We start from the raw sequence: 16,588 nt of genomic DNA, 5'->3' as shown, positions 1-16,588 counted from the left end.
TATAACCTGTACTGTGTGATGTGTGTCATAATCATATCTTTTATTATTTTACAGCAATTATAGTTGAGCAATGCCACACACGACAAGGACAAGGGATATTTCATTTGTGCTGTATTGCTTGTAACCTTCCATCATACATAAATTTGAATTTGTTGTGCATGCTATACATATATCTCCTCATGGAATGCGTCTCGCAAGACTTTCTTCCTTCCCACCATGTTATCTGCTGTTTTGTCTGAGGAACATCCAGCCCCCCTCATATGGCACAAAACATACATACTCCTCAAGTCTCATGTGCTGAAAGGGGGCTGAGCACCACCCCTGATAATCGTGTGCAGGCAGCCGAGGTAGCTTAAAACCTTGTTGCCGACACACGGCCTCGGGAAAGCGTTCCCAGCACCTCCATTCCTTTGCACAGCGGATGTCATTACCTTGCTCCCAGCCTGGCTCTCTCCCTCTCCTCATAACATCCAATTGATTTATCCTTGATTGTTTGAAGCTTGCCGAGTGCAGCTGGATTTGGTCCATATGAGGACGGCGCTGAGGGGTCATCTATAACAATCATTTTCAGTGGCTCATTATTCTCGGGCCAAACAACCCAAAGACCCAATTTCCTTCTTGGCTGTCCATAAAACTGACAGATGGCAGAAACCTGGAAAGACATTTTTTTGGGTTCTTATAATCATTAACCCCTCAAATGTCAAATACACAGCTCCCCCACTCTCAACATTTTAAAGGTGAGGATTTAGGGGGGCGGGGCAGGAAAAGTATGTGAAATAGCTTGAGGGTTCACTCCACCAAAGTTAAAGTTTTCACATGATCTACTTCAGGATGTTGATTTGGTGCAAAGGTGTTGTCACATTGTTTGTCTTGCTTTATGGTTGTTGCCGTTGTAGGTGCAACAGTGGAATTCCAACACAATGTCCTTTTTCATGCAATTTGGAGGTTGAGGGGACATGGGACAAATCGCCTGGCCTCTGAGAGTCTCTCGATTTCTGGGGGAAATGCCTCTGTGATAAATGCAAGGCCTGGAACAACAGCTGAAGTAGGACTTGGCCAGATCCCCCAACTGTTTGAGACACGAGAGCAGTTTCCTCATAGCTTGGCTCAGGCTCATGAATGACCTCTTAGATTTTTTCCAATAATAACCAAACTCCTCTACTCAGCATTTAAAACACCCCTTTCTTCCTGTTCTTTTTTTTTTACCTCTTGTCCTTTCTTTTCTTCGAAATTTCCACCCCTGTCATTCTGGCAACACTAATGCAAGTTCAGAGCTGAAACCTAATCTATATCGCAGCAGACTGCAGGGCCCTGGACAGAGTCTGAGCAGTGAGTGGGTGGGCGTGTGTGGGGATCTATCGAGGGGGGCTAACAAGCCTTTTCTTATATCCTAAAAGAAAGATGAACACTGCTGTCTTAAAGTATCCCATTGGTGGAATGCTTTTAAATTACATATTAGCTTTTATCAGGCTTATTTGAACAAATTTAGCACAAGAGATGTATGTCATTGTATGGTCTCTTTTTTTTCTTGTAGGTCCTTGTTGTTGTGCGGCTATGGTTCATCCTCATTGTTAAAGGCACAATATGAAATTTTCGCCGCTAGAGGTCCTTCATTCAATCCAAAGGTGTAGCTTGATGACGCCTTGATTTTGCGGAATCATGGGAGTCTTCACCTCTACAGTCGGTGGAAAAGAATCCGATGGGACTCGGGCAAAAAATCAATTTCTCTGGATTTAAACATTCTTGAAAACATTTGGGATAATGCAAGTACACAAGTGAAGAAAATATATAGGCTAACATTGTTCTAGTGGTTTTTGGATATTAAAAAATCTTACATATTGTGCCTTTAATGTTATGCTTTTCAATTAATCACATCCAGGTTATAGTTTACGCACAGATCCGCGGGGAAGATGACAATCTGTTAATTTGCTCTGAGTGACATTTTTACTCTACCATCTTTCATTGCGGTCACTGACCTACTGTAAATATGTAGTTAATCTCTCCCCTGTGTGTTTGAAATGTCACGGCTGATGAAAGAACATGTATTTGCTTGTTATGGATTTCCTATGGAATGCACACTTTCGGTCATACCCACGTTTCATGTTTTAATAAGCAGTCATTATGGAGTATTTATTTTCCTACAGGGTGTGGGAGCCAAACCTGTTGGTACACTACTGATTCACACTCCCCCGGCCCACCATGCCTGGCACCACGGTTTGAACTAGTCACTCACGTTCTTGAAGTGGGAAGAGGGGGTGTGAGTTTGACGACATCAAGGATTAAAGGGGTAGTTCAACAAAACATTTCAATTCTGTCACCATTTACTCGCCCCAAAAAATATTTTGAAGAGCTGTTTTTGTCCATACAATGAAATCCGTACATCCACAACACAACATTGGACTCCATTGAGTCCAATGTCCATTTTTCAAAATATATTATCTTGTGTTCCACAAAATTAAGAAAGTCACACAGGTTTGGAAGGACATGATGGGTAAACTGTCGTTTTAAGCAGACACATTGTGAGTTCTCATTTGATGTTCCTCGACAACAGAAATGCATTTGAGGTGAATTTAGAATTTTTGTGTTTCAAGGTCAAACTGAGAAACACTCATGTGCCTGCACTTTTATTTCTGTTTTGTAGATCTACTCAAAGTTCAATGAATGGCGTATACTGTATACGCAAGCGTGGGTCTATTAAAGAGAGAAGAAGGGAGGGGAAAAGAGATGCCGAACTTTATATGACTCTTCAATGAATGGTGGAGGGGAGGGAAGCAGCCACAGCATGACAATTCCAATGATGGCGACCATTCATAGACACAGGAAATGCTTGACCTCACACCCTGAGAGACGGCAACAACAGCCTGCTTGTGTTAAAGGTGTTATTGGGTATAATTATGGCTTGGCAATGAAGATGGTCTACGTGCTTGCTGCTACCACCAACATTGCCCTTCTGATACCATTGTAGGATGTGGTTTATATGCTGATTTTCTGAGTCCTTAAAAGGATAGTCCAACCAAAAATTTTAATTCTGTCATCATTTACTCACCCTCATGACGCTCCAAACCTATTATTTTTTTCTGCGAAAGAAAAAAAAACTGAAAACATTCTTTAACTCTTTCCCCGCCATTGACGGAAATTACAGGCTTTCTGTGTTTTCACTGTTATACGGTAGGGGGTGTTATTGGGCATCTACTGAAAAATGACTGAATCTCCTGATTAAAACACAGGTGAAGAAGCAGAAACAAGCAATATCTTATGTAAGCATATGCATATGTAAAATAATGCGATCATCAACATTAAAAAGCATATAAATCAAAAGTGTCTAGTGTTACTGAATGAAATGCCGACCAAGGGCGAGGTATAGGACGAGTGAAGCTTTGGGGGATGTTGATCTACCATATCTATGTTTTGATCATCGTTTCCATCGTTCCCATCCAAAAACATGATTTTCTCAGCTTTTTGCTCAAAATATAGCCTTTTCCACGAAACTTACCATTCAAGTATTGATAAAAAATAATGCATGAATGTATTTATTTAAAAGCAGAGGGTCTGTTCTTTCTTTTGATATATTGCATATTCAGATATTCATACAAAATATTCTGGGGGCCATGTGAAAATGATCAAAAATGCTGCAACTTTTTTCAAAAACGCTGGCGGAGAAAGTTAAAAGCATTTAGGCACCCTTTGTAGTTTGCTTAAATTTTGTGTGCTTGTTTGTCTATGTGCTTCTCACAGGGTCAGCTCAGGGATGTAACTATTCCTGTTTCGATTTCACTAATTGGATACATGTAACAACATTACCTAGACGATGGTTTTGATGGAGCATGTGACAGGAGTTTTAAAGAGCCACGCTCTTTTCTAGAACTAACTATTTTCCCCTTTCTGACCTCATTTATGGACCCCAGACTCAATTCTACTATTGTGCAGATGAAGGCTTGACTAAGGGCGACCGATTCATGACCGCCGTAGCCCGTAATGCATTCCCATGCTCCCAGGCCCTGCGTAGGAATTCAGAGGTAGCTTTACTGCTGTCACCACACTGCCTTTCTCCATGGCTCGTCTGTTCATAACTGCTTCTATTCACTATCAGCAAACTTCCTGAACTGCTCAAGCTAAGCAGTGTGGAAGGAGACAACGCTTTAAAGGTCTTTTGGTCCGAGGCATCTTTTATGGCCGAGCACTGGGGTCCAGATCGGTCCCTCCCCAGTTCATTAGAAGCTTGTTGTCCATTCTCTCTTGCTGGCATTCTCATGGAGAGCTCTGTGGAAGTCAGGGGGGTTGACCCATCAGTCAGGAGGTCTGGGGGGGCTGACCCTTGACATGCTGGGAAGCTCCGGAGAGTGGAAGTCGAGCCCTAGAGAAATTAACGGGGGGAGCGAGGCATTTCCATCCCATGTCCCCAGCAGAGTTTCTCTTCTCACATTGAATGGCCTTTTAGCATTCACACCCCCAGATTGAAGTGGACAGTTTTGAATCCTGAATCAGCATGGAGGGAGGGTAATGGAGATTACCTTCCTGGAGAGACGGGCAGAGAGATGAAGGGGGTGGGGGCAAATGGAAGAAAGAGAGAGAATGAGAGAAAGGAAGGGGGAAGATGTAAGAAACAGGGGCTTCGGACTCTTGAAGCCCTTGTTAGGGAGAAGATTTCAGGTCTGGTTCTAGCCACGGCCGCTGTTTACACTCCCCTGCCTCGCTAAAAATAGTGCTCTCAACTCCGGAATGATTCAGGAAAAAGGCTGCATCCCTTTTTATAGCCTTTGCATGACACAGCATGTCAGTGTTGTTTTCTTTCCTTTCCCCCCCATTTCCCCCTGTTTCTCTGACACAAAGCATCCCTCTGTCTTTGGCGAAACACATGTATTAGATTGGGAGTGCGGAAAGCAAGGGTCACACTCCTGTCAGTAATTGCAATGCGATTATGAACGAGCTAACGTGATTAGGGCAGAGGAGTGATTGAAAGGTGAGTGCCGGCCTGTGATGTGGACTGGCTCCTCAACTATGTGGAGGAATTCCAGAGGTAATGGATCATGAATGGCTTTCTCTACCCTAAATGTAGACAGGAGAAGGGCAGAAAGTTAAGAATGAGTCTGCTGCTTTATGCAAGCATGTCTGTAAGCATGGCTATGTGCAGAGAAATGGAAAATTGAAAACAGGGATCAAGATGTCCAGAAAGAAAGTATTTTTTATCAGTCGCAGTTTCAGAATTGAATGTAACAAAGAAATTTTGCATGCTAAAATTGGACTTTAAACATAATGCTGATTCTGTTGCTGTGACATAAGTTATAGGGACGATTCTATACAGTGCTGCTACAAAAAAAGCTGGATTTATAGAAATGACCCCTTTCAAAAGTTTGTGCACTGTAAACCCGAATAAGTTGGTAAAACTTGAACAAATTGAGGCAATCAGTAAAAAAATGTTGTTCAAGAATGCATAACTTGCAGATTTTTATTTTGTAATCATAAATTTGAAATATTTGAGTATGCTAATTCATACATTTAACTTAAATATATAATGTAATCTCATTAGCATAGCATATACAACAATATAATACATCTGTTCTCAAACTAAGCTCATACTCCATTTGTCACCATGATAACCCTACAAAAAAAACCATAACATAATATCTACACTGTAAAATCCAAAAGTTGTTCTTACTAAGACTTTTTTAGTAAACTTTACTTAATGTCCAATAATTTGTTGAACTTACTTAAAACAATTAAGTAATCTGAACTATTTGTATGCTATGCCTTCGTTACTTAGAAAACTCAAGTAAACATTACTTGACTGGTTTGAGTACCATTTTGCCAAAGCAAAAAAAACAAGCAGGCGGACAGGCGGACGGGCGGACGGGCAAAGTGTTTTTGATGTGGGGCAATTTTTTAAAGACTTATCACTCATTTTCTCCACTTCCTCTTACCATAATTGTGATTAGTGTTCCCTTTGGTTTGACACTTAGAACTTCATTCATTAGTTAACATCATATTAATGCAGCAATGAAACAAGAAATCTAGTTGTATGATTTCAAAAGAAAGGAAGTTATATAATATTTGTCCTTTAATGATATATAATATAACTATATTTCATGTTAAATAATGATCTTTTAATATTATTTTTGCTAATATTTATGGCCCAACCTTTTAATTAGGTTGATATAATCCCTCTATGTTTGTCACAATATCATTTGACCATGCTTGAGTGTGTCACACACAGACTTCAACATTCAGCATGCAAAACACAACAATGGTAACAATGATTTTTTTATTTTTATTTATTTATTTATTTATTTATTTATTTATTTATTTATTTATTTATTTATTTATTTATTTATTTATTTATTTATTTATTTATTTATTTATTTATTTATTTATTATTAATACGGCCTTTACTATTTTACTTGCTGTCATTATTGGGGTTATACTGACAAAAGATAAATAGTAAAATAAAGCCAAAAATAGTAAAACGAAGCAATTCATTTATTCATGCCACAATGAACTCTGGGAGTACACTTCCTCAGATCCCAGATAGAATTAAGTTGACAAAACTTAAACGGTTTAAGTAAGAACAACTTAATGCAATTAAGTAATGCTTACTTAATTGAATTACGGCAACAAGTTTGCACAATTTAATTAAGTAAACTGAACTAATTAGTTTTTACAGTGTACTAAACTAGCATAACAAAACATTAAACACTTCTAAATCTTCCACTTAATGTTAATTTTGCGCACACACACACACAAAAAAAATAAATAAATAATAATAATAATAATAATAATAATATAACACTTCATTTTGGCATTTACTGTCCCTTTTGAGTGTCATGGCAAAGCATGCTGGGAAATAGAAATCCAAGCCCAGTTTCGGTTCAATTTAAGTTAGTCTAAATTAAAAGAAACAAGTTCATAAAACTCAAAACAATGAAATAATTCGGAAATAATTACTTAAAATGTGTCAGTTTTGAGAACTCAAAAGTTGTAAATACTCAAAAAAGTTAATTTGTTTGAACTAATTTGTTTAATATGAGTTGGCTCTACTCAAACCAATTAATTATTTTGTGTCTTTACCTAGATGATCCATGACTGTTTTTTGTTTTGTTTTGTAAAATATCTTATTCAGGACAGTACTAAATAAAAAAATAACATGCATTTTATGATCCCTCTTATTTTGTTAAAATTATTCACATTTTTTACAGATTCTGCAAGGGGTTCACAAACTTTCAAGCATTTACATTTACATTTATGCATTTAGCAGACGTTTTTATCCAAAGCGACTTACAACTTGGGGGTACAATAAGTGATTGGTCGTGAAGAGTCGAGTGAGTGCAACAAGTGCCTGAAATACTTAGTCCGTGTACATTTCTCAGTGTAGCACAGGCTAGAGTAGGGAGGGAAAGAGGAGGAGAAAGAGGAAAGGAAAGTTTTTTTTTTTTTTTTTTTTTTTTTTTAAGAATCACTGTATATGAAATAAAACATGAAATATGAATGAGAAGGTGCTTGTTTTGTTAGTAAAAAAAAGTATATATAGTAAAATCTCTCCAAACTTATATAAAACATAAAATGAAAGGATTATATTTATGATCTTATTTATAATATAAGGGTTCTCTTGATGTTCAAAATAATCTAAATACATATAGTGAATGAAAGTGCTTCTTCTGTTGTTTGACAATGCAGTGATGCATGATTGTATGCTCTGTATGTCCCTAGCATATTTACTCTTGTAAATGAAATTAAAAGTTCATTATGTGTGTAATAATGCCACCATGCAGGTAGAACTGAATGCAAAAATACACCTATGTTTTTGTAACAAATCAGGGTTTTATTGAGTTTCCCATAGGAAACCCATAGGATTTCCTAAAATAAATTCTGCAACAGTGAATGTTCTTCTTTATGGAATTTAATCATATAATATATGTTATAATTATAAAATAATATTATTATTTTTTAATAATAAACAGTAAATAGATGTATTTTTTAACATTCTATTTTTTGGTACATTTTATTTACTTATTTTCTATTTTGGAGCCTGGTTGTTAAAGTGAATTTGATAAATATTTCAGTTATGAAGAGTCAGTTTCTTGAAATGTAGGTGTGAGCATTCCATGCAAAGCACACTCTACATCGGCGATATCGGCGTCTGCTTTCAGCAACACGTAGGGAATGTTTTCAGGAAACGGAAAAGGGAAATTCAGAACCGAATCCCTTTGAATAGAGGTATCATTTGATGAATATCTCAAATGACTTGGAATCACTCCAAACACAACAAACAGTTTAAGGCCAGAATAGAACCACATTTAGATCTAATAAAGTTGTGCCCTGTGGCCCTGCTTTCAGTCTGTTGTGTGTTTATGTCTGTGTGTGTTGTGTGTTTTACTTATTTTAAGCACAAGATTCTCACCGGTCCCCACAATAGGACAATATGTAAGAATATTTTTTGCTTACAAACGGAGTCGCACATTTTGTCTTGCAGGAGCAAGATGTTGAGGTTATGATAGAGCAGATAATTTTTCACAAAGTGGCACTCTGCAAACAGGTGCATTCAGCTTGAGAAACTTGCCTTTCTCTAAATGACTTGAAAACCCAGTTTAACCCGCTCTCAGTTTGTTTTATCATTTTCATTCTCTTTTCAGTGCAGAGCAATCCATAATGCTACATTTTTTAAATCTATCTAATGGACACAAGCATGCTCTCAATTTTAAATTCTATGTAGGAGGTAGCATAATGTCTAGTCTGATTAAATAATTAAATTTTATCAATGCATGATCATTATCTTTTATTAAGTTTGCATTTTAAAATAAAAAAAGGGTTAGGTTAGGGCTAGTTATTAGACTTTTCACTATGGATATATTTTTTAGAAAACATTTTTTTTCAAGACTTATGTGTATATGTGCAGGACAGTGCAGAAAACAGATTCAAAGTTTTTACCCTCTAAGGGCCCTATTGTACACCCGGCGCAAGTGTTTTTTGTTAGTTATAATTTTCAAATCCAGTGCCACGTTGTTTAAAAGGCAAATGCACTCACGCGCATCTGTTCGCCCATGGGCATGCTGGTCTGAAAACGAGGTATGTTCAGGCGCATTGTTGGCGTGTTACTATTTTAATGAATGTTGTGTGGTGTGAACACAGATTGGGCAATAAAACATTCAGAGTCTCATCTCCCATTCCCTTTAAAAGTCAGTTGCGCTTACACCTGCGGCACGATAGATGTGATTCCGCCTCATTCGCGTGTCCAGTTCGCGCGAATGATGCGAATGATGCGAATGATGCGAATTGGACGCGAATTGAGCATCTTGCGCGATACACGCCAGTGGTGCTTTTTGTGCATTCACGCGTTTGAAGCGAATTCCCGTCTGACGCCCGAGTTGAAAAATTTGAACTTTGGCGTCAATTTGCGCCGCGTTAACCAATCAGGAGCCTGCTTGCTGCTGTCACGTGGTAAAGTGATGTGATGAGAAACCCTGCATAAGTTAAAAATACTTCTATTGTGTCACAAAATGTAGTTTTAAGACTTTTTCCGGTGAGAATGTAGTTGTTTAAAGCTTAAATCTGTGGTTTATTTATAAAGAGAGCGCCTATTTTTTTTTTAAATAATCTTGCGTTTTTGGAGTTGTGAGATCCAGGCGATCAGCGGCGCTCAGCACTCATTAACCCCGGCGAGAGCAGCCTTTCCTCGGCCAGTCCTTCTGCTGTCTGCCGCTGGCTCTGATGTCCTGTAGTGATTCGTCTTGTGTGGATCTAACGGCCGATCTTTAAATCATGAATCTATAATTTGTTGTCCACCAAATCGTTTTGACTGAGGGCAAAGAGAAGTTTCATAACTTTATTTTTTTAAGGATATTTAAATATACATGCAGTGAAGATAATGTAGGAGTTGCCTGGACCACATTTGTGTGGCTATTAATGCTTAATATATATTTTTTTTATGAAAATGAAAAGAGGCAGAGTAGTGTTTTATGACACAATTCTCCTGGAGCGCCTTGAACGCGCGTCTATTTAGCTTCAAATGCTCAATTTATATGCGCGTCCAATTCACTGTGGACGCGCGAATGGATTCAAAATGTTCAAGCATCCAACTAGACGTGGTAGACGCGATTTTGACGCTCTATTCGCGTTTGGTGTGAACGCAGCATAAAACACACCCATGACTCATTAACAGACTGGGTACAACCCTTTTGGACCATGCGCCTGACATGCTGACTGGACCATGTGCTCAGATCATTAAAATAGGGTAGTCTGATTTAGAAGTCTGCTGACATATAGAGAATGTGAAGCTGACGTCACCTGGGTAACTGTCTTGTTTAGACCAAGCCTGCAGCACTCCTCTCAGAAACTGAAGCCTCCGCGCCTCGATCGCCCCCAAGTGGTTGGTCCCAGTATAGCTCATAAGCCCTGCCCCTCCGTGTTTTCTAATGGAGGCGAGACAAACTAAACAATCAAATTACACTTCAAATAATTTTTTCCCAAAGTTGGTTTCTGTCATTGTAGGCAGTTTTTATCACGATGATTTCATTTCAAGTTTTCGTTTTTTAAATAAGTTTAGTTTTAGTTAGTTTTTTGATGCTATAAAAACGGGGGGTGTTTTTGACAGCTTCTCTGAGTGAACTAACAGACTTTTTTCGGGATTTTCGGGAGGAGATTGGAGCTTTAGCTTTAATTTCTACATTTCCATAACGGTTTATTTCACACCGACATAATGAATTGTTCTGCATCCGTGAGAGTGTGGGCAGGCTTTTGATGTTGCACCTCGACTTCCTGCTCTCTACCACGCAGATTCCGGTCACGATATCACTACTGCGCAGACTCGGTCCCAAATCTGCGCAAGACGGACCTCCGGAGGCTTCAATAACTTCAGCGGAAGCCAATGAAGTCGTGACGTCCATATTTTTTTACAGTCTATGGTTTAGACGCATATTGGGAGGATTGCGCAGCCTTTCTGCTAGTGATTTATTTGATTTTCTGTTGTGATTGTAAAAATTATGTCATTGTAATTCATGCTGCATCGAGAATTGCCATAGTAACTCACATCATCGTTCAAGGAGAAAACTGGACAATGTGATACATTTTTCCGCATTTTCTACATGTAAAAACACTAAGGGACCGCAACCCATTCTCACTCCCAAGGCTTCAAAATCCGAAGCATGGTCAAGGACCTTCCGCGTCACATCGAAGACGCTAAAGTCACCCGTCACTATATTGACGCGCTGGGTGCTCCATTCATTTCAGTTGTTTACCCAATGCGTCAGATCAAGACGCATGTTATTCTTTGCATTTGTAAAAGCAGACATGATTTTATTAATATTTTATTAATATTTAAAGGTTACTTTTATATTTTGGAGCTGCTAACTCAACTCCTACCCTAAACCTACCCACTTCTAAACAATATAAAACACATAACAGGCAAATACAAGTACAATCACATCTATTTATTGTAAAAACTGACCAAAAACAGTATAAAAGTATTAACTCATGTTGCATTCCAAGTCTTCTGAAGTCCCATGATGTCTTTATGTAAAGAACAGAGTTGATCTTAATGTTTTAATCGCTGAGATGATGATCCCGCCACTCCGTGAACGCACTCATTCATATTTCATTCAAATAATACACACGCCTCTTTAGCATGACGCAATCGGTCATAAGACACACGAGAGCCAATTACATTTTACAATCAAAGTTGACGTAATGACGCAATTGGTCACGAGGCATACGAGAGCCAATGCAATTTCACTATGAAAACTGACGTAACGGGTGGCAATATTTGAAATTTGATGTGTTCGTGATCTTCTGCGGATGGAGACGCTGATCGCTTTTGGGGATTTCCTTCACACAAATCAATCGCTTGGCCTCGGAATATTTGTACTTTTTGAATAAATTGTGCATGCAGTCGTATCTGCCTGTTATATCTGCGTTTTATATACCACACAAATGGGTAGGTTTAGGGATGGAATGGGGTTGGGTTACATATTAAAACGTGTCTAGATAGCGTAAATAAAATGATGCTGACTGATTAAATTGCATACTGGCAAAATCATAAACCAATATATGATCATCATGGCGATAACGTTCCCATGCCTAACGCGTCTGTGTATGACACCAAAGGTTTCTCATTGAAATGAACGGAGCACTCAGTGCGTCGATCTAGTGACGCCTAGGGGTACCTTTAGCGTCTTTATTGTGACGCGGAAAGCACTTGACCATACTTCGGACTTTGACGACTTGGGAGTGAGAACGGGTTGGGGACCAGGGATTGAGAGGGTGGCGAGAAGATGCCAGATAGCAAATCTATTCAACCCACATCAGCTTGTGAATTAGCAGAACTTGCACGGAGCCACTACAAAACTGTTCACAAGCTGATTTTGATTGTTATGTGTTGAAATCATAGACTGTGAAAAAAATGGACGACGCACCTTCACTTTCCTCTATTGTAGTACACTCTAAAAAAAAAAGGTTCTATATAGCACCAAAAATGGTTCTTTGTCGTAATCATAGAGGAACCACATTTGGTATCTTAACATGTTCCGTATATGGTAGCGGTGCTATATAGCACCTTAGTCAAAGAAACGCTGAAGAACCACTGAAGCACCAAATTGGTGCTATACTTAAAAAAGGCTCCCCTATGATTACGAGCCAAGAACCATATAGAACCTTTTTTTTTTAGAGTGTAAGTAAAGCCGCCAGTGTCCCAATATGACGCTGACATCTTGAGTCTCGAGTCTGCACAGTAGTGAACTTGGAGCCTGAGTCTGCGCAGTAGTGAGCGCGAAGTGGAGCCGTGATATCAAGGTCACGCCCACACTCCCGCAGAATCGGTTAATACAGTTTACTGCAGAACAACTCATTATGTCGGTGTGAAATAAACAGTTATGGAAATGTAGAAAGCTCCAGTCTCCTCCCAAAGATACAGAAAAAGCCTGTTAGTGCTATAGTGACTACTTCGCTCAGAGAAGCTGTCAATCTCAGCTGCCAATCATGACGTCACATCCCCGTTTTATAGCATCAAATAACCAACTAACACTAAACTTATTCAAAGAACGAACACTTGAACTAACATCCGCACAATAAAAACTGCCTATAATGACAGAAACCATCTTTGGGGGAAAAAAACACCATTACATTACATAGAGAGGGCAGGGTTTATTACCTATACTGCATCCAGCCACCTGGGGGCGATCGAATCGATTTGGCTTCACTTTTCAGGACTCGTGTGGCATGCTTGGTTGAAATAAATATAAAATAAAAATATTGTGTTGGTGTCTGTCTGCTGAATGTGACCCACGATCTCTGATTCCCCTCGGTGGCCATGGGAAAGTGAATATTTACAATGACAACAATAAACCTTCAGTAACATTTAAACGTTCCCAACAAAGAAATGGATCAACTTCTTTCAGCTTGTTGAACACATATTTTTATTTGAAAATTTCTACCGTGCAATGGTTGAAGCAGTAGCGAGCACCTAATGCGCGACACATGGTTTTCATGGGAACTAGAACGAAATTCTGCATTCAGTGAAAACATCACATTATCATGGAATGCAAAAGGTGCAGGTATCGGTATTAACTTCGGTACCAGTAGCAGAAGGCGATCCTCTTAAGATGGAGGCGCCGACCCAGCATGCAACATGGCATCACATTCTCTATATTCGTAGGCAGAGTGTGTGTAAGGCTGGGCCACGGACTTGGCCACGGACTTGAGAATAGCGTGCAATTTTCACACGCAAACCACTGACTACTGCTGCTTCTGATTGCATTTAGAGGGAAAAGCTGCCTATAACTGCTGGTCTAGGATCAGTTTTCTCTGTAATAGTATATTGGCGAAACAGATTTGGTGTTTGCTCTCTTGAGAGCATCAAAGGTTTTTTGGCCCAAATCTGGTAGAATTTTGGCTGTGAGTTTGGGGAAATATGTAATAAGTTCAGAATTTGAATAAAATTTGTTTGCTGCATTAGGGAAGGCAATGCTTATTTATTATTCAAATTGGCTGCCATGCCAAATCACATGTACACTATGCTTAGTTTTCTGTTCAAATTATAGTGGTTTGTGAATGTAGCCGCTTTAATAACAAATACATTTGTGGGAACATTTATCCTGGTATGTGTAGGTTGTTGCAAGGCGATGCGTAACTTGAAACCAGAGCCGGTTCTGCTTGAAACTATTTAATTACATTCTATTTAAACGATTTTTTAAAGAGGGAGTGCATCTCCGCCTATGCATATACTGTTTCTTTTCATAAGTTTATGTTACTCTATACATGTTTCTCCTCTCTTTTTACATACAGATTTATTTCTAGGACTGATTACACCTTCAGCAGTCCATATTTATCTTTAGTTTTAGGATGTGGAGGCAAAGAACCTCTCATAAAGTCTTCTGTTTACCTCAGAAGTGTGTTGAGAACTCATTATAGGTTAACAAGGTGTGAACAACCAGTATCATAAAGTTTACAGAATGCATAATTGAAACGTAGGAGATTCAGACTCACCCAACTTAAAAGACCGCAACATCCGACAGTACTGTGTCTGTTGTGTCTGATATTTAAATCTGCAATCCCACAAATCCCTGAAAATTTCCCTCTAGTATTAAGTTCACACAATAGGATCACAGCCAAAACAACCTCCACCCTTCTTAAATAAACCCAAACAGAATCATGGGCCTGTCCTATGGGGAGGTGCTGCTGGATCACCATCGATCAATTCACTTCATCACTCCTGTATTGGGGTACATGGTCTAGAATGTGGTTTTACAATACCTGAAAACCTGTTTATAGTAAGCTTTGCATTTATTTAAGTATTTAATTCTTTCCCTTTACTTTACTCTATCGTTCTCTGTACTGCTCTTTATCTCTCTCAGCTGTTTTACTGCAGTGTTATGGGTTCATCGAGCTGGTATGCGGCAGGAATCTTTGGATCAAGGTAATTTCACTCAGTTTGAGATTTTCCCAGGATGTTAAGCTTCCCTTTACCTTTGTGTGCCTCAGCGAGCGAGATAGCAAGCGACACATGTTTCAAACGCATACACGCTGGCTCCCGGGGTTTGACGCCAGCAGCAGGGCAGGGGGAACTTGAAAGATATGGATCGTAAATTACACCTGACACTAGAATTTCCCAAAAGGATCAGATTATTGCAGCCTGACTTAAGTGTGGGGCTATGCTGTGAATTCATGTGTGGTAGGGTAATCGTGATGGAGGGCTATTTGATTTGTAAACCCCCTTGCTGATGAGGAGGCCTGAATGGGGGCCTATCATTGAACCTTCAAGATCCTTCAGGGTTAATAAAGGAGTAGCTCACGCAAAAATGAAAATGTCGTTCCAAACCCGTATCCCTTTTTCCCTCCATAAAACAAAAACGGTCACTTTAAAGCTCCAACAAAGTGGTCCATATGATTTGTGTAAGACGTTACAAGTCTTTAGAAGTTGAACACCAGCTTTTTTCCAGTAAGCTATTAACTGTTGCCACCGAATCAGTGGGTCAGTGAGTTGGTCTAGATCAGTCTAACTTGTCAATGAATCATTCGGGCCAGTTTTATGAAGCAAATAAAATGATTCATTGCAGAGATCACATTTGAAAGAATCCTCAATTGAACATTGCTTACTCTCTTATTAACGGCAATAAATGTTAAATGTATAATAGCATATCTTTTTTGTCTCTTTCTAGCTATCATAAAACTCCAGACCACTTTTATGATACTTTTATGGTGCTTTTGTGTCCTTTTTGAAGCTTAAAAAGTTCAGTCCCCCATTCATTGTAATTGCAAAAGAGCAATCAGCACAGTCTTCCGAATATCTTCTTTTGTGTTACACAGAAGAAAGAATGTCAAACGGGTATGGAATGACATGAGGGTGAGTAAATGATGACAGAATCGTAATTTTTGGGTGAACTATTCTTTAAAGAGAAAGTTTCACAAGTTGGGTTTCCATCCAAACGTGAAGTGAATCTTTTTCACTCAAGTTCGCAAAAAAAAAAAAAAAACGAAAAATGCGAATTAGGTGTGTTTCCTTCAAGTTGTTCAAGTGGATGCCGGTGGTATTGGTAACCTAGTAACCAACAGTAAATAAAACAAGGTAAGCATAGAAAATGGAGACATGACTGCAATTAGATACGATTGGGCAAGTTATAAATTTACTAGTCTCAGCCTTAGACGTCACGCCCAAGGACAGTCGGCTGAACGTCTGTTGCATATGGCACACTTATCTGGAAACACTTCAGGAGTTTCGAGGTCGTCATCTGATTGGTTCGTGTGTGTTGCGTTCTTTAACGGTCCGCCTGGAAACAAATGCCATGACGCCAAACTCCCTCGTGGAAGAAGAACGCAATCGTGGTTACTGTTAGCAGGATCAACTAAACGCTGGATTTTCAGAAGTATGTGAAGTTCACGGCTCTATTGTTGCAGTAAACTTGCGCAACATTCTTGAATTCATAATTTATAGCTGCACGCCGGTCTGTTGCTGTAGGGACATCGACTTTACATTTTCACATCCCTAAACATGACGCAGAACAAAACGAACTGTGATTGGTTGTATTACATGTCAGTCAAACATCCTCTTGGGTGGTCAAAATGAAACAAATGAAAGCTGCGATAGACCTTCTGCCGTCAGTCTGAAGGT

The sequence above is a fragment of the Gobio gobio genome (assembly GCF_949357685.1).
Source record: "Gobio gobio genome assembly, chromosome: 25".
NCBI lineage: Eukaryota > Metazoa > Chordata > Actinopteri > Cypriniformes > Gobionidae > Gobio > Gobio gobio.
Note: the sequence above shows the minus strand (reverse complement) of the source record.